At 40.6% G+C, this 16,914-nt stretch overlaps 1 protein-coding gene across 1 annotated transcript in view; it reads left to right on the top strand.

Moving 5' to 3' along the window:
- The first annotated feature begins 6,753 nt into the window (after positions 1 to 6,753).
- AGTR1 (angiotensin II receptor type 1) overlaps positions 6,754 to 16,914 on the top strand; it is a 44,090-nt gene continuing 33,929 nt past the window's right edge. Inside the window, exons 1-2 of the mRNA XM_087430414.1 lie at positions 6,754 to 7,124; positions 16,756 to 16,840. The gene's annotated coding sequence lies outside the window, so the exon portion shown is untranslated. The remainder of the gene's footprint in view (positions 7,125 to 16,755; positions 16,841 to 16,914) is intronic.

Raw genomic sequence — 16,914 nt, 5'->3', positions numbered from 1 at the left:
AGGCTGTCTACCTGGGCCCTAGTCAACAATGCCGTTTTGTGGTCATATTTATCTCTTTCTCTATATTCCTGTGAAACTCTTTAAAGCAGCGGGGATATCAATTTTGGTCAAGGATATTGAGTAAGATATATCCTTATCTTATCAAAAGGATTTCTCAGAATAGTGACTGTATTTGAATATTTTGACAACACATATGTTCAGAATTATTGGAGTTGATTTTAAAAAAGGTAACCTTTATTGAGCACTAACTAGAGACCAGGCACTGTTCTATTTGCTTTACACATATTAATTCATTTAGTCCTCATTCACATTGAATTAGGTGCTATTAGTACCCACATTTTACTGATGAGCATAAGGAAGTTAAATAACTTGCCCAAATTCACACAGTTAGTAAACAGGACATTGGAAAACCCTTACTTTAAGGACAGATCTAGATGTCAGCTGGCTTGGCCAGCTCCCATTGAGGCCTCTTTAGAGAACCGAAATGGACTCCAGGTCTCTGAACTCCTAGTTCACATCTCTTCTCATAAAATCATGCTACTTTATATTTTCAAAAACAGTACATCAAGTTCAAAGGAGAAAGTGGTAACTTCTGACAGACGTGAGCAGGAAAATTAAAAACTGGCATTTGATCTGAGTCTTTGAGGATAGGCAGTTTTCAAGTGGCAGAGGTTGGAAGGTAGCCTAAAAATGGATCAGCACAGACAAAAATGGAAATAACAAGCCAAACAGATGTGAAGGGCATGTCTGAGAGCATCTAGGAATATGAGTGAAAATTTTAAAAGCAGTTGAGATATTGGAATCACAATGAAGTTTTTTGTGTAAATTTACAGTTTATGAAGCTTAATGATATTCTTTGAGAAAAATTTTAGAACAAGAGAAATACAGAAAATGTTCTTTTGTTTTTTTTTCACTTTGAGTAATATAAGTAACCATTTGCCTGAGTTCCAATTTACAATCTCCAGCAGCTATGCAATGATTTCATTTGGAAGTACGCATAGGATAAGACTAGGTATCAGGGATCAGTCTAACCCAGTGATCTCTCTGAGACAATAAACCGAAGTACACGCAGTAGCAAACTAGGTTAATGTCTGCCATAGTATCCATCTCAAAAGGCTGGTCCCATTCTCTCAGCAACTCTGCAGTCACTAGGATAGACCCCCACTTAGAAACAAACCTGAACTTGGTGAATATTTACATATGTTTATAACACCCTTTCTCATATAAATACCAGATGCTGAACTGCTACAAAATATGGGAGAACCAACTGAATACACCAAACCATAGGAATGCCCTAAAGTACAGGTATAGGCACACTCACCTGGTTGAAGCCATTGGGCCTTCAACTTTAGTGTCAGCAAAAACTGTCCACGCAGATGTTCCTTGCTCTCCAACCAGTTCCTGTGCAAAGTTCCCTGCCTTCTCGTTCATTCTGCTAATTATTTTATAGTGATATAATTGTTATATAAAATATGGATAATATACGTAAGCATAAAAATACAATATAATTTAAAAGAACCCATAGTCACTATGTTCAGAAATAACCACTGTATGCATTTTAGTGAATATACATCCAATTTTTTTCTATGCATATGCATGTATATGTACACATATATTCAAAGCTGGGCTGCAAATCTCTGTCTCTAGTCATAACTCTAAGGCACACTCTTTTGCATAGAATAAATGTGTTATTGTAGTAGAAAAGCCAACTGTTTAAACTATACCGTTACTCAGCCGGTTCATCACAATAATAATGATGCCATTAATTTCTTGGAAACTTGTCTTTCTCATCTGCTTGTTTCTGATGATATAATGCTCCTAAGAGCAAATCCCGCCTTTTTAAGAGGTTTCACCCAAAACAGCTGACTCTCTAAGAAACTTCCTGTCCTCAAAACTATAATCATTTCAAAAACCAAGATGGAATTTAATACAAGCATGACTACGGTTAATGATTTATAGCACTAAATAAATTTTAAAATATAAAGCTCTGAATCTTAAACAATAATCACAGGACCATTTCCCAATTTCACTCACAGACTCTGGAATTTGGTTGTCACCCTCTTCTAGCTTTTCTACAAAGTGATAAATGGTTCCAACTATCTGTGATTCTATGAGACAAGTCACAAAGTGTCCAATTTCAAAACTGAGCAAACAAGTAAATTAATGCCTAGGACAAGCTTTACACCATACGGGAGGGTTAGCTGTTGTGAGCCTCCTCTCTAGTCCCATAATCCTCAAGCATGGACCACTCCAGCATTTCCAGGCTGCACCAGAACCACCTGCAAACATGGCTGCCTCCCCCAAACCCCCTCCTGTAAGAGGAGAAAAAGCCAGTGACTCCGATCTCTGTTCCCTATCGCTTAGCACCAAATACAAAGAAGCGCAATGAACGTTTGCTAAGAACGCAGGAGAGAAAACTAAAAACTGTATACACAGGAAGGTGTGACATAAAATAAAATGGAATATTGCCAGTGTGAGTTCTTGACTGCTGGAAAGCATGGTAGGAAGAGGGAATAACACAACCAAGAAAGTGTTGTCTATTTAAAACAGGGCATGCTAAGGCTTGAAAATCAATACCGAAAGGCAAGAAAAGTACCCGGAGTCCTAGAAAAAGTGCCTGACCATCGCTGTACCCTCACCCTTCCTCTTCCCCCCACAACTGTCTGCAAAGCTCGCTCCTGCCCCGCCCATCTGGGGTAACTCTCCAACCGCAGTGTTACTACCAACGCCTCCCTTCTCCTCTTGTCTGCCCATTGTCTTTCTCCCTATCTCTTGTTCCTCCCTCTCTGCCTATGGTTTCCTAAATTTTAAATATAGGTCAAGGTCTCTGCTGGAGTCCATCTCTCTCTCTCTTCACCGCCAAACTTCTTGCAAGGCTCATTTCTGCGCCTCCACTGCCTCCTCTTTCCATCCCTACCACGTGGCTCGTCCCCTGATGCCGATGCTCTCCCCTATAGCATAACTTTTGGATCTAATTCCTGGTCACCCTAGTCTCAAATATAAAGACAAATCTTTAAGAGCCCCCAAAACTCATTAATATCTTTTCTAGTAATTTGAGCTAATAACAAGCATTCCCAAGAAAAAAATAAATAAATAAAGCCCTCCAAAGGAGGCCATCTCTCTCCCAGTTACAATTGCCAGTAGGACATCTGTGCAAGGTCCTTAAATAAATAAACATGATCAGCTGCCTCTCATAACCAGCTCAGTGTATCACCTTCCCAGCTCCCCGACCCCTCAGTTATTTCCGTAAATTCTCTCTATTCTGTCTTGGCGTTGTTTCTAGTCCTAACGTAGTGTAGGTCCTTGTTACTTCTGATCTAGTCCACTGTTATTCTTGCTTCCAGCATCTCCATACTCTGATCCATCCTACACATCATGCCCCTCCTCAAAAGCCTCAGTCATTTCTCAACAACCAAATTAAATGCAAACCCCTCTACTCAGTTCTGAACTTCATGTTCATGCCAGCCTCATCTTTCTACCACTACTCTCTCTGAGCAGAGCAAATGCATAGGCTCTGATGCCACAGAACATAGAATCGTGGCTCTGCCCCTTACAAATCATGTAACCTTGGGCAACTGGTTTAACTTCTGTACCTCGGGTTGCTCATCTGTAAAATGGGGATAATAATGTACTTGTTTATATATGGGTTTTCTGTGATGATTAATTAGATTAATAGATATGAAGGGCTTAATAGATGTCTGATTTATGGTAAGAATCCAATAAATGATAGCTCTTATTATTACTCATATACTCTAGAAAATTCCAGCAACCCTCTTTCCCATACAAATGATAACGTTTTACCAAAGTACTTTGACACATGTTGTTTCCTTGGTCCCTAGTTCAAAAATCCTATCCATCCTTCAAGATCCATCTTAAGCAACATTTGTTCCAAGATACATGGCTTGTATGGCATCAAAGTCAGTCTTATATCAGTGATTTGTTTGCATTTGTGGGGCTTCTTGCCATGTGTCAGGCACCCTGCACATCAGTGAAATGAGACAGGCCCTGACCCAGAGGCACAACCGAGTGGGGAAGGGGATGTGCCTCCCTCCTGGGTTAGCACAGCCAGGGCTCTAGGGCCATGTCTGCCTCCACTTTGCATTCCCAACAAGTTCTCCTGCAGAAACTTTTGCTTACTACACGTTTGATTACATTTTAGTAAAGCTGGTATTTTTAATTTTGTGAGAATTCAAAAAATATGTTGCCGTATGGTAACTCTATGCTTAACGTTTTGAGGAACTGCCAAAGTGTTTTCCAAAGTCGCTGCACCATTTTGCATCCCCACCAACAGTGTATGAGGGCTCTAACGGCTCCACATCCTCACCCACACTTGTTATTATCTGACTTTTTTTTTTTTTTTTGAGGAAGATCAGCCCTGTGTTAACATCTGCCAATCTTCCTCTTTTTTGCTGAGGAAGACTGGCCCTGGGCTAACATCCGTGCCCATCTTCCTCTGCTTTATATAGGACACTGCCACAGCATGGCTTGCCAAGCGGTGCATCTGTGCGCGCCTGGGATCCGAACTGGTGAACCCTGGGCCGCCGCGGTGGAGTGCATGCACTTAACTGCTTGTGCCACCAGGCCGGCCCTATCTGACTTTTTGATTACAGCTATCCTAGTAGGTATGAGGTGACATCGCAGTGTGGTTTTGATTTGCATTTCCCTGATGTCTAATGATGTTGAGCATATTTTCATGTGCTTATTGGCCATTTGTCCACCTTCTCTGGAGAAATTTCTATTCAGATCCTTTGCCCACTTTTTAATTGGGTTATTTGTGCTTTTGATATCGGTTGGGAAAAGTTCTTTATATGTTCAGGATGTATCCTTATCAGATATATGATTTCCAAGTATTTTCTCCAATTCTGTGGGTTGTCTTTTAACTTTCCTGATGCTCTTCTTTAAAGCACAGAAGTTTTTAAGATTGGTGAAATCCAATTTATCTATTTTTCTTGTGTTGCTTAAGCTTTTGGTGTCATATCTAAGAAGACTTTGCATAACCCCAGGTCACAAAGATTTACTCCTATGTTTTCTAATTTTACCTCTTTTATCTAGGTCTATGATCCATTTTGAGTAAATTTTTGTGTATGGTATTATAAGGGGTCCAACTTCATTCTTTTGCATGTGGATATCCAGTTGTTCCAGTACAATTTGTTGAAAAGACTATTCGTTCCCCCATCGAATTGTCTTGGCACCCTTGTTAAAAATCAATTGACCATATGTGCTGATTTAATTTCTGGACTCCATTCTATTCCATTGACCTATATATCTATCTTTATGCAAGTAACACGCTGTCTTGGTTATTATAGCTTTGTAGTACATTTTGAAATTGGGAAGTGTGAGTCTTCCAACTTTGTTCTTCTTTTTCAGGATTGTTTGGGCTATTCTGGGTCCCTTGCACTTCCATATGAATTTTAGGATCACCTGGTTAATTTCTTCAAAAACAGTGTGTTGAGATTTTGATAGGGATCATGTTTAATCTGTATATTATTTGGAGATTGTTGACATTTTAATGACATTGTCTTCCAATCCATGAACATGAAGTGTCATTCCATTTGTTTAGGTCTAATTTAATTTCTTTCCTCAATGTTCTCCAGTTTTCAGAGCACAAGTTTTACACCCTTTTTGTTAAATTTATTCTAGAGTATATGATTTTTTTGCTCTATGGTAAATGTAATTTTTTCTTAATCTCATTTTTTTAATGTTCAATGCTGGTGTATAGAAATAAAACTGATTTTGTATACTGATCTTATATCCTGAAACTTTGCTGAACTCACTTATTAGCTCTAATAGTTTTTCAATTGATGCCTTAGGATTGTCTAAATACATGACGATGTCATCTGCACATAGAAATAGTTTTACTTCCTTTCTAATCTGGATACGTTTTATTTCTTTTTCTTGCCGGATTGCCCTGGCTAGAACCTCCAGCACAGTATGGAATAGAAATGGAGAGAGCTGACATCCTTCTCTTGCTCCTGATCTTAGATGCAAAAACTCTCAGTCTTGGGGGCCAGCCTGGTGGCGTAGTGGCTAAGTTCGCCCGCTCTATTTCACCACCAGGGGGTTCATGGGTTCAGACCTGGGCAGGCGACCTACACACAGCTCATCCAGCCATGCTGTGGTTGCATCCCACATACAAAATAGAGGAAGATGAGCACAGATGTTAGCTCAGGGCTAATCTTTCTGAGCAAAAAGAGGAAGATTGGCAATGGATGTTAGCTCAGGGCCAATCTTCCTCACCAAAAACAAAAAATGCAACTGTGATAGCATGTCCAATAGGAGGAAAGGCATGCTCACCCGTTCAATCTGTAACCCTGAAATTAATCTATGGGATCTATGATCCACAACGGTATCGTCCAAGTTTGAGTTACTCACAGGAAAGAGAAAGAAGTTCCCTAATTCGTCCTTAAAAAGTTTTCCAAGTTTAAAAAAAAAGTCGAGGAACATTCATCTCGGCGAGAACTGCTTCTCCTGTAGCCCCAGCTCTCTCCGTTTCGCGACCCCTCCTCGATGCGGAGCTACGAATCAGGTGAGCGCAGGTCTGATGCGTGACACTGGGGATGACTGTGGCATCACCCCGCTTCCGTCAGCATCTGGAGAGGGAGACGGTTGGGCCGCGAGGGTCTCCCGGGGCGGGGCGGAGGAGGAGGGAATGCAAAACAGAGCGTCGCCCCTGGAACCTACGGAGCAGCAACGCCCCTCGCTATAAATTTGGAGCTGCTTCGTCGCGGAGGATTCCAGCGCCTGTCAGCCAGACACCCGGGCAGTGGGCCACAGAGCGCCTGGGCGAGCGCACGGCTAGCAGCTCTGCCGGGCGGGGGCGGCGATTGATGGGGCCCAACCCGAGCGGACCCCGGGAGTGAGGGCGCACAGCCGGACGCCGAGGCGGCGCGCGGAAGCCCCGGCACCAGCGCCGCCAGCTCGCGGCCCGACGTGGGCGCAGCGCCCCGAGCGCGGGTGAGTCGGCGCCGGCTGCCGGGCCCGGCCGGGGGCTGCGGGGCGGCGCGGTCAGCTTCACGTCCAGGTGTCCCGACTCGGGCGCTGTGCTGGGAGGCGCCCGGGGACCAAGGAGAGGGCGAGCGCAGTTCCGGTCGGCGCCCACCCGGAGCCGGCCGCCCTTCCCCAAGGTAAGGGGCGTCTGGGTTGGGAGGGAACAATTTGAGCTTGTTTCCCCCGTGCCCCAGAAATTTCATTCTGATTTGACCAAACTTTTTCGAGTTCAAGCAAGAATTCTGCAGAAATGGGGTGCAACCAAGCAAACTTTCTTCCCGAGGCTTTTAGCTAACTCTTCTCTTGTCTTTTAACCGTGACCTGAGTGGGAAGCCGGTATGACTCTGCCGGGCATCCCTTTAAAAGTTGTGCTACCTCTAAGGTGAAGTTAAAAATGTCCCCATCCTCCCTGTCTGCTTTGCAGGCGATGCCCCAGCTCATGTCCCCCTCTCGCTCCCTGCAAACCATACCGGTGGATCCTTGGCACCGGACGCTGCCCCTACCCGGGACAAACTCTCCCACCTTCGAGTGTTCTCCCTGATTCATCAAATTGGGGCGAGGAGAAGCCGGGGCATCTCCACACCCTAATCCCCACAGCCTCGGCCAGCGCACTTTTGTAGCTGAGGCGGGATTTTAGGAAAAGCTCTTGCTGGCTCCTTTCCTGCACCCCACCTCTCTAGCTAGCACCCCATTCTCCAGTTCCTTTAAACGTCCAGCCCCGTGTCTCCACTGTGCTAGCCTGCTAAGGTCTCCAGAAGACCTCAGCAAGTCTTTCCCAAAGCTCTCCTGCCCATTGTCTTTGGGCAGCTACTGGGGAGTCGGGGCTGTTGGACCGTCTGAGGCTTCCTGACCTAATATTCGCTTGTCGATGGCGTTATTAAGTATCAAAAACCCAGCAGCGGCCCTCAGGAGCTCTCTCTTCTGAGGTGCCTCTTTCCTCTGGGATCGTGTTTGGGACTTGGCTCCGTCTATTTCTAGCGTCATTCAGGGAGAGAAGGCAACAGTGAGAGAAGTAAGGAATCTGGTGCTGCTGTTCTGTTTCGTAACTTTGTTGAGCAACTTGTGTCTCTTCCTGAAGATGCCTCAACCCCAACATGATTCTCTGGGCAGTTTCCACCTGACGGACCTGGGTCCCCAGGCGTTTATTGCCTCTAGCATAAGCTGTAACCCCTTATAAGTCTTCCCCAAAAAAGAACCTGCCTGCTTCCGTTGTCTCCTGGAGTGTTTCCCCAGCTCCGAAGGCCCCACGTGGACACTCTCCTCAGGCTGTGTTGACTCCACCACCCTTCCTGGCCTGGAAGCACAGGGAGCAGGGAGTGGGCACTCCCATGTAACTAGCTGGGTGCTATTAGGAGAGTTATTTCACAACTCTGAACCTCAGGTCCCTGCCCATAAGTTTCCCTCCACTGATAAAATTCCTCCATTCCTTTTGTTTCCTAGTTATTGTTTGAAAAATAAAAGTGTAAAATATTTATCCTTTTAGTCCATGTTTGGGGTCCTCAAAGCTGTTTAAATCTCTCTCCTGGTGAATTATCTGCTCTGGAAAATCGTTACGTTTTCCCATGCTGTCTCCAAGTGTCCTTCCCCAGATCACGGCTGGCAGTTCCTATAACCTGGCTTAAGGCTCAGGGAGTGGCCCCAAGTTGGCAGGTCTCAACATTTGTTAGTTGCATGATTATTCGTGTCAAGTCTGTTGTCTCTTCTGTGTCCCTCTTTTTGTGCTGACTTCACTGTGCTTTGTGCCCATTATGAGGCTTAATTTCTGGTTCGGCTCTTCTTTGACCTTAAACTGAATCAACTGCTCTGTCATCCAACTCAGAAGAAAACTGGTTTCTTCCCCTGATGCCAAGGAAGACTCATCTTCTCTGAGAAGTAGAAAGTGTCTTTCGGTCTCTGTTGCTTCAGCAATGCTCTGCATCCCAAGAGCTCTGAGCTTAAACCTTTCCTGTCCGTCTCCAACCCTGGTTCAGAGTGCAAAAAAGGACAAAATTGTGGCTTGCTCAGGTTTCTTACTTTTTGTGTTTTTTCCTAGTTTGAGGTAAGATTTGTGTGTCTATAATTTTGTTTTTGGTTTTTTGCTGCTGCTGATTACTGTTGTTGTTATTACCTTGACTAATTATTTGCCCTATGCTAGAGTGAATATAATGAAAGAAAATTTAATCTGCTACTTACCCAAAGCCCAGGTAAAATACTTAGCTAAGACGGAGTTAGAAACTCATAGTTTAAATACTTGATGCATGTCTCCTGCAGTTCTATCTGTGCTGTCACAGTGTCCTTTTCAAGTAGTTGAGTTGCTGTATTTTGCTTTCAAATTTGTTACGGGGACGGAGATGGAGTCCCATCACTCTGAGACGTCTTGGCTGGCTAATGCAGGCTCTGGCCTTTCTCCATGCTCACTGGTTTACCTAGTCCCTTTCCCACTCAGTCATGATGGGGCAATGCCAGAGAGTCTCCCAAGTAGGCTAGCAAATTAAGAATTTTATTTAGAAGTGTGAAGTGAATCCAAGTATTGTGAAGATTAAACAGCTGCCTTGAAGACACACGGTGGCAATAAACAAATACAGAACGAGAGCAACAAAACATGACAGAGTATCCGAGGCCAGGCTGGGAGCGCTTTTCTCCCATGTTTATCTAGCAAACTGGACAAATCAGCTTTTAAACCCGTCACCGTTGGAAAGCGCTATTATTTTTCTTCAAAATAGTTCTAAGGGTTCTCTTTAAAAATTGCGTGAAGTCATTGGATTACATGGTTTGCATTTCTTTTCACATAGGTGCTTATTAAAACAGTACACTAAAACTCCCATAAGCAAAAATAAATTTTGTTCCATTTCTGCCTAAATTTAGCTATCACTTTACATTTTCTATTTTATTCACAATATGAAGTTTTTCTACCAAAAATCAACTTTTCAATGGCTTAATATATAAAGCCATCTTAAATCCAGGAGTATCTATAGGGATTTAAGGTAATATTCAACTGATTTGGCAAGTGAGTGCGATTATCCTATTAAAGCTCTAAAATATATTTCAATCACAGCAAAAAAAAAATCTAAAGGGATATAAATTTGCCAGATGTATCATGAGTTAGTGGTTACTTTAATGACAAATTTGACAACTGGAAGTAGAAAACAAAGTATATATTTAGAACAGTCATAGAAATGACTAGTGAATCTTGCTATTAGCTGTGGTTGTATTGACGTTAAAAGTTTTGCCATCTTATTTTGATTCTTTCTCTTTTTAGCAGATGGTCACAGGGGGAAAAAAAATCCCTTTAATATGAAAACCAAAATTGTCTTTCAAAATATTTTACATACTAACAGAGAATTCACTATACTGTAAATGCTGTAAGATTGTTTTATTTTATATTATTCTTGTAGTTCAATTTAGAAGAGTTTGGTTTTATTTTGTTTGTTTGCTTCCTAAATAGGTGTATCATCTAAATGTCTTAAGTAGAAATAATTGTCTAAAATCTGCCAGTTAGAGTTAGGGTTTCCTTCCTATACCGAAGAATACTTTAAATTGCTAGTCTTTAAATTGCTATACCGAAGAATACTTTAAATTGCTAGTCTCACGTTTCATTACTTTTCTAACATTTACAAGTTTGGAAAGTGGGTAAGAAATGGGTATGCTTTGTTTTTCATAATCTCATGGTGCCTTCATATTCCAAGTCCCAACTCTAGATGTCCTTAAAATTTTAAATCATAGAATTAATAATCATTCAGTTTGGGTCAACGTTTATGTGATTTCTTGTTCATTTTATACATTTATAAGCTGCTTTGTTCTTCTCTAAATGATGTTAAAATCTTATTTAGATTGATGGATTTAAGTACTTCAGGTGGTTAACTTCAGCATAAAAATATTGGAGAATACAGATATGGTTGTGCACTCTTAAAGAGAGTTTATGATTGCTAATTTGCTCTAAGTTTTCTTTAGATATATTCCATTTTATATCAATCAAAGTTTCTCTTATCTACCTTGGAAGATGAAGAATCATGTCTGTGAAGTGTATCAACAATAGTAGAAGATACTTACAGAGGAAATACTATGGATCTGAGTGATATCAGGCCCTGAGGACATCCCAAAGTATAAAAATGGTCTTTGCCCTAGAGAGATGTTGGTCAAGCTAGTACATATTTACATATGGGTCTCTCTCATCATCTCAATGCCACTGGGGTGGGAAGCCATTTAAAAACAACCCTCCTTTGTCCTACGGTTCAGACCAGGTGGAATGTCTAATGTGATCACATTGTTTGATTCTGGCCACTTCCATAATAACCACCACAACTCTCCCCTCCCCATGGGATTATAACTCCTTTGATTGTATGGACCACATCCAGTTCATCCTGGTATTCTGTTACTAGACGCTCCGTAAATCACTTGCTTGCCTGTTTGTTGTTTGTTTGTTTGGGCTGAAGCTGTGGAAAATGTTAAATACATTTCCAGAACCCTATATATTAGGAAGGAAATGTTAGAGAGAAACCATTTTTCTAATCTCATTTAAGTATTATCCTATTACAATAAAATGATTTAAAATTGATGCTTTAGTCTTACTAATTGGGGAACTGAGTATTAATACCATTTTTTTAGTCTAAAGCTATAATGTCAAGGGGAAAGTAGAGGGAAGAGTAAGAAAAGGAGAAACAAAAAAGAATAAAAGTTTAAATATCAACTCAGTCTTTCTGAAAGTGTTAGGGAACAACTAAGGCAAGCATAGTACAGTCACCTGGGGAGCATTTTAAATCTCAAAGACTGTCTGCACTTTCCCTTCTGCCCCTTCCCCATTTCCTCTACTGAAAACCACTGTATTACAAACAGGAGCACCATCACAATGACCTTGGGTGTCAGGGTCCACAGACCAGCAGCATGAACATCACCTGGGATGTAAAAATGCAGAATCTCAGCCCCCACCCAGACCCATGGAATAAGAATCTGCGTTTTAACAAGATTAAAGTTAGAGAAGCATAAGTATACAGGACCCACGCCTTGTTCAGAATGATTACCTGGAGGTTATTTTCTTGTTTTTTTAAAATAAACTAACTTTTTAAATTAAGCTAACAGCACATATAATGTGCCAAACACTATGTTCAGGCTTTAAATTCTGTGTTTTATTTAATCCTCACAACATCTCTGCTTTATCCTCACTTTATAGGCTTGGTTACTGAGTAATGATGAGATGAGTCGCTAACCCCACTCTAGTAACTGGCAAGGTCAAGATTTAAACCCAGGAATCCTGACTCCCATGCTCTGAGCGGCCTCCCCACGCTGTCTGCTCTACACTAGGCTGCCTGCTTTTTAGGGCCAACTAATTGTTTGACAATTTATTTCAAATAATAATTTGAAATCAAGTTCTGTTTCCCTCATAGAGAAAAACAAGAACTATTCCATTTTAGTCATAACATTTGCATGTCATCTTACCTTTAAGTACAATAATGAAGAATTCTAGAAATTCCTTCTTTAGTTGGGAAATAAACACTAAAACTATGACAACTCATTATTTAAAACTTAAGGTTTGATATCTCTATTTTTTCCCATAAATTAATTGAAATTTGCTGTTTTTTCCTTTTGATGTTCCAATGCTATAAAAAAAAGTCCTCTCTTGAATAGGTCATTCCCTACATACATAAACTGTTCAGGACTCCAACTCAAATTACCTAACACTCTTTCAGCTTTTAATATAAACACTTGTTTATCTACAAGGAATGGCTTACAAAACTGTAGTTGAATATAGTTACTAACAGTCAGTCTGCAAGCAAGTGGTGACTTATTTTAAGCCGTTGACTCCCCATATGATTCAGTCCCCGAACAATTTCTCCCGGTGCATGTAGACTCTCTGACAGTTGTCATTTGGATCCAGCCAAATGTCCATTGTTTTGACAGGGGCTCATTGATGTTGCTCAAAAGGCTGAGGTGAGTCTGGGCTCCTTGTGATCATATTTGAGAGGAGAGGTGTGTCAACAAGACTGAGCAGCCACGATTTTCTCAAACAAAGGGACGTCCTTGGGAGACAGAATTTCACCAGCTGCTTGGATCTAGACCTTTAGGTATACAGCAGCACTAACAGTATGTCATCTAACTTGTACGTGATGGGTTAGGGCTGCCATAATGCCAAATAGTGGCGGCTCGGAGGGGAAGGGGTGCCCAGGAGACATCTGCATGTAGCAGGCAGAGTTTCTTAGTGCTAATAAATTATAAAACACCGACAATCCCCTTATGACCCTTTACAGTCCTGCTGGTCTCACTGAGCCCAAATATTTGTGACTGTCTCTGAATATAATCTGCACCAGGTTTTTCTCTAAATAAACTGAAAAATATCTCACAGCATTTCTTCTATTAAACTTTATACGTTTACAATTTTATCATCACATATACTTTTCTTCACTTTTTGACCCAAATTCTTCTTGTTATCCAATTCAAATGTGTTTTACATGCTTCTAAGTCTACGTGGTATGCCCCTAGAACAAGAATGTTCCATTAACCCAGCTTTCATAATCTAACTCTCTTTCCGTTCAAATGATGTCACTTCACATAAAACACATTGTACCCTGATGTCTCCCAGCCCTTAACCTTCACGCAGCTAATTGCTGCCACTTTATCAGGAATGGAAGAGAATCTGATGTGATTCCTACGTAATGATTTCTTGAATGTCTTCTGGCATTTGATCTGCTAGGTTAACAGAGAGGATTTTTGAGAGAAACATAAATCTGTTCCTATTCTTTTAAATTCCCGTTAGGTTAAACCAAATGATGGAACACTATATAGTCATTATATATTTATATAAATATATATTTAATAATATTTAATGACAAGGAAAGGTAATCATAAGTGAATAAAGCAATATATAAAACATAAACCATGAGTGTGATCCAGTGTGTGTGTGTGTGTGTGTGTGTGTGTGTGTGTGGTCGGTAGATTCTTGTCAAGGTACCATTAAGGTCTTACTTGGGTCATTGGTGTTCTAATGAAAATAATTTCGTTATATTAGCACTGATTTGTGAGTAAAATCACTGATATATTTTTTTAAGTGCCTGCATATTTGTGAAACAGATAAGAAAGACGATGAAAAACATATAACAAATCCTAAAAGCTTTTGAGTATTATTAAGATCAAGGCTAAGATCAAAGGTGACTTTTTTCTTTCGTTTTTTTTCTCATGTGCTTTCAAAATTTCCTATAACGAACCTGTTACTTTTATACTTCTTACTTTCTGTTTGTCTTGGAATTTCTGTTACTTTCCTTGTAACCCACTCTAGATTTTAGATCTTAGACAACCACTGTTAACTCTCTGGAGAATGCTACTGGCAAACCTGACCCTGTCTCTAATTTTTTTTTCCTAAAGTTCACTAGAGCCTTACAGGAGTCCCCAGAATTCACACCAGAGTCGTATTTTATAGGAAAATCACCTTATGGGAAACTTCTTTTGCTGTAACAAAAAAGCCACCAAGAAAGAGAGATAAAAAGAGATCCTTCCCATGCCAAAATTCTCCTAAACAACAATGCTCGAGTAAAGTTGATGTACGTTGTTATTAAAAAAAAAAAAAAGTACCCTGCACACAATCTTCTTGATGACCTTTTCAGCTTTAAAAAATTTCTTACTTAAAAAACCCCAAGTCCATAATGAAAAATATTGATGAATCTGGCTATATAAAAAAATTAAAAGGTTGTATAGTAAAAAGCACCACAAACAAAGTCAAAAGATCAACAGGAACTCTGGAAAGCTATTTGCCACACGTTACGTTTGAAAGGCCCGTTCCCTTAACATAACATGAGCTCTTTAACATAAGAAACAGTGAATGACCAAATTGAAACGTGAGCAAAGGCCACGACTGGGCAAACTAGTGGAAGATTAACTACATAGAATAAGAAAACAGAAAAGCTCAAACTCGTTCGTAATCAAAGAAATGAAAATCAAAATAAATATGTACTTTCTACTTACCACACAGAAAAAAGTTAAGATTTGATAAAAGCCAGATTTTGGTATCATAAATTGGTATAACCTTTCTAGAGGACATTTTTAAGTATTTTTCAAAAACTTAACCGTGTTCAAACAATTTGCTTCAATAATTATGTTTGAAATTTATTCTACTGATATTCATATAAGTACAGAAATGCGTATGTTTAAATATGATCATGGGGCCGGCCCCGTGGCTTAGCGGTTAAGTGCGCGCGCTCCGCTGCTGGCGGCCCGGGTTCGGATCCCGGGCGCGCACCGACGCACCGCTTCTCCGGCCATGCTGAGGCCGCGTCCCACATACAGCAACTAGAAGGTTGTGCAGCTATGACATACAACTATCTGCTGGGGCTTTGGGGGGAAAAATAAATAAATAAAAATCTTAAAAAATAAATAAATAAATAAATAAATAAATATGATCATGAAGGCTTTTTTTTTTTTTTTAGTGAGGGAGATTGTCCATGAGCTGACATCTGTGCCCATCTTCCTCTATTTTTTGTATATGGGACGCTGCCACAGCGTGGCTTGATGACCAGTGCATAGGTCCACACCTGGGATCTGAACCTGTGAACCCAAGCCGCTGAAGTGGAGTGTGCAAACTCAACCACCACGCCACCGGGCTGGCCCCCATTGAGGCATTTTTTTTAAGCAGCCAAAAAGGGAAACTGAAAAAAAAAAAACAAAACTTTAAGGCCCTTGAATAGTGGGCTGGTTAATAAATAAATTATCGTGTATCAGTGCAATGACTAGAATACTGTATGGTCATCAACATGAATGAGGTAGAGCTATGTATACTGATGTAGAAAGTTCTGCTAGCCATATTATTAAGTTAAAAAAAAAGAAGGAAAGCAAAGAGCAAAACACTATGAAGAGTAAAATGAGAAAACATGGACATACACATTTGTATGCATGTGTGTACATTCCTTAAAGTCCTAGAAGGATCATAAACTGTCAGTAGGAAGTATCTCTGGGGCGTGGATCCAGAGACAATTAGAGGGGCTCGGAGACGTGTACTTTTATTTCATACTTGTCTGTAACTTGACATTTATACTACATGCATGTATTACTTCTATGAAATATAAAAACAGAAAAAGATCTTTTAAAACAATATTTTAATTATACTGCAATAACACTGTGTAAGCTTTATATTAAAAAGAATCATTCATCGAAGTTTGTAGATTCACAAAGATCTAATCTATTATGATATTTCTTATATTTAGTAGTTCTGTCTACAGTAGTGTCTTAGAATAAAATTGCACTATTTTACTCCCAAATATTCTTTTTCTTCTTCTCTAGTGGTCTCTGCAAGGGTCTGGGGAAGATGTTGACTATAAGCAGGATGGGGATGAGATCCCACTTGAGAGAGCCACTCAGCACAGCCTAACTCTATATAAGGGAAAATATGTCCCTGCTGTGGACCAGATGGTTCATTCCTTCCAAAAACATTCATAAGATGTAGTGTTAATGCTTACACTGTCAATTACAAAATAAAAATCTGGGGCCAGCCTGGTGGCATAGTGCTTAAGTTTGTCCATTCTGCTTCGGCGGCCTGAGGCTTGCCGGTTCGGATCCTGGGCATTGACCTACTCACTGCTCATCAAGCCATGCTGAGGCAGCATCCCACATAGAATAGCTACAACTCTACAATTATGATACACAACTGTGTACTGGGGCTTTGGGGAGAAAAAAGAAAAAGAAAGCTGAAGATTGGCAACAGATGTTAGCACAGGGCCGATCTTCCTCAAAAAAAATAAATAAAATAAAATAAAAAAATGAAAATCTGACCATATTCAGTGAATCACATTAATCTTTTTTTCTTTCCAGATTTGCTACCTGATAAATTGGTCTGAAATGGCTGGATTTCTATCCGACTAAGTCACTGAATCCCTCCCAGAAGGTCTGCATCCAGGTAATGTCTTAACACCTACAGCATTGCATCTGTCAGTAGTTTTCTCTAATATGTCAACAGTGGAGGCAGCACGG

This window comes from Ceratotherium simum, chromosome 5 (genome assembly GCF_057802395.1).
Source record: "Ceratotherium simum simum isolate JZ-2026a chromosome 5, ASM5780239v1, whole genome shotgun sequence".
NCBI classification, from domain to species: Eukaryota; Metazoa; Chordata; class Mammalia; order Perissodactyla; family Rhinocerotidae; genus Ceratotherium; species Ceratotherium simum.
The sequence above is the reverse complement of the archived record's forward strand: the minus strand, read 5'-3'. Positions and strand labels throughout refer to the sequence as shown.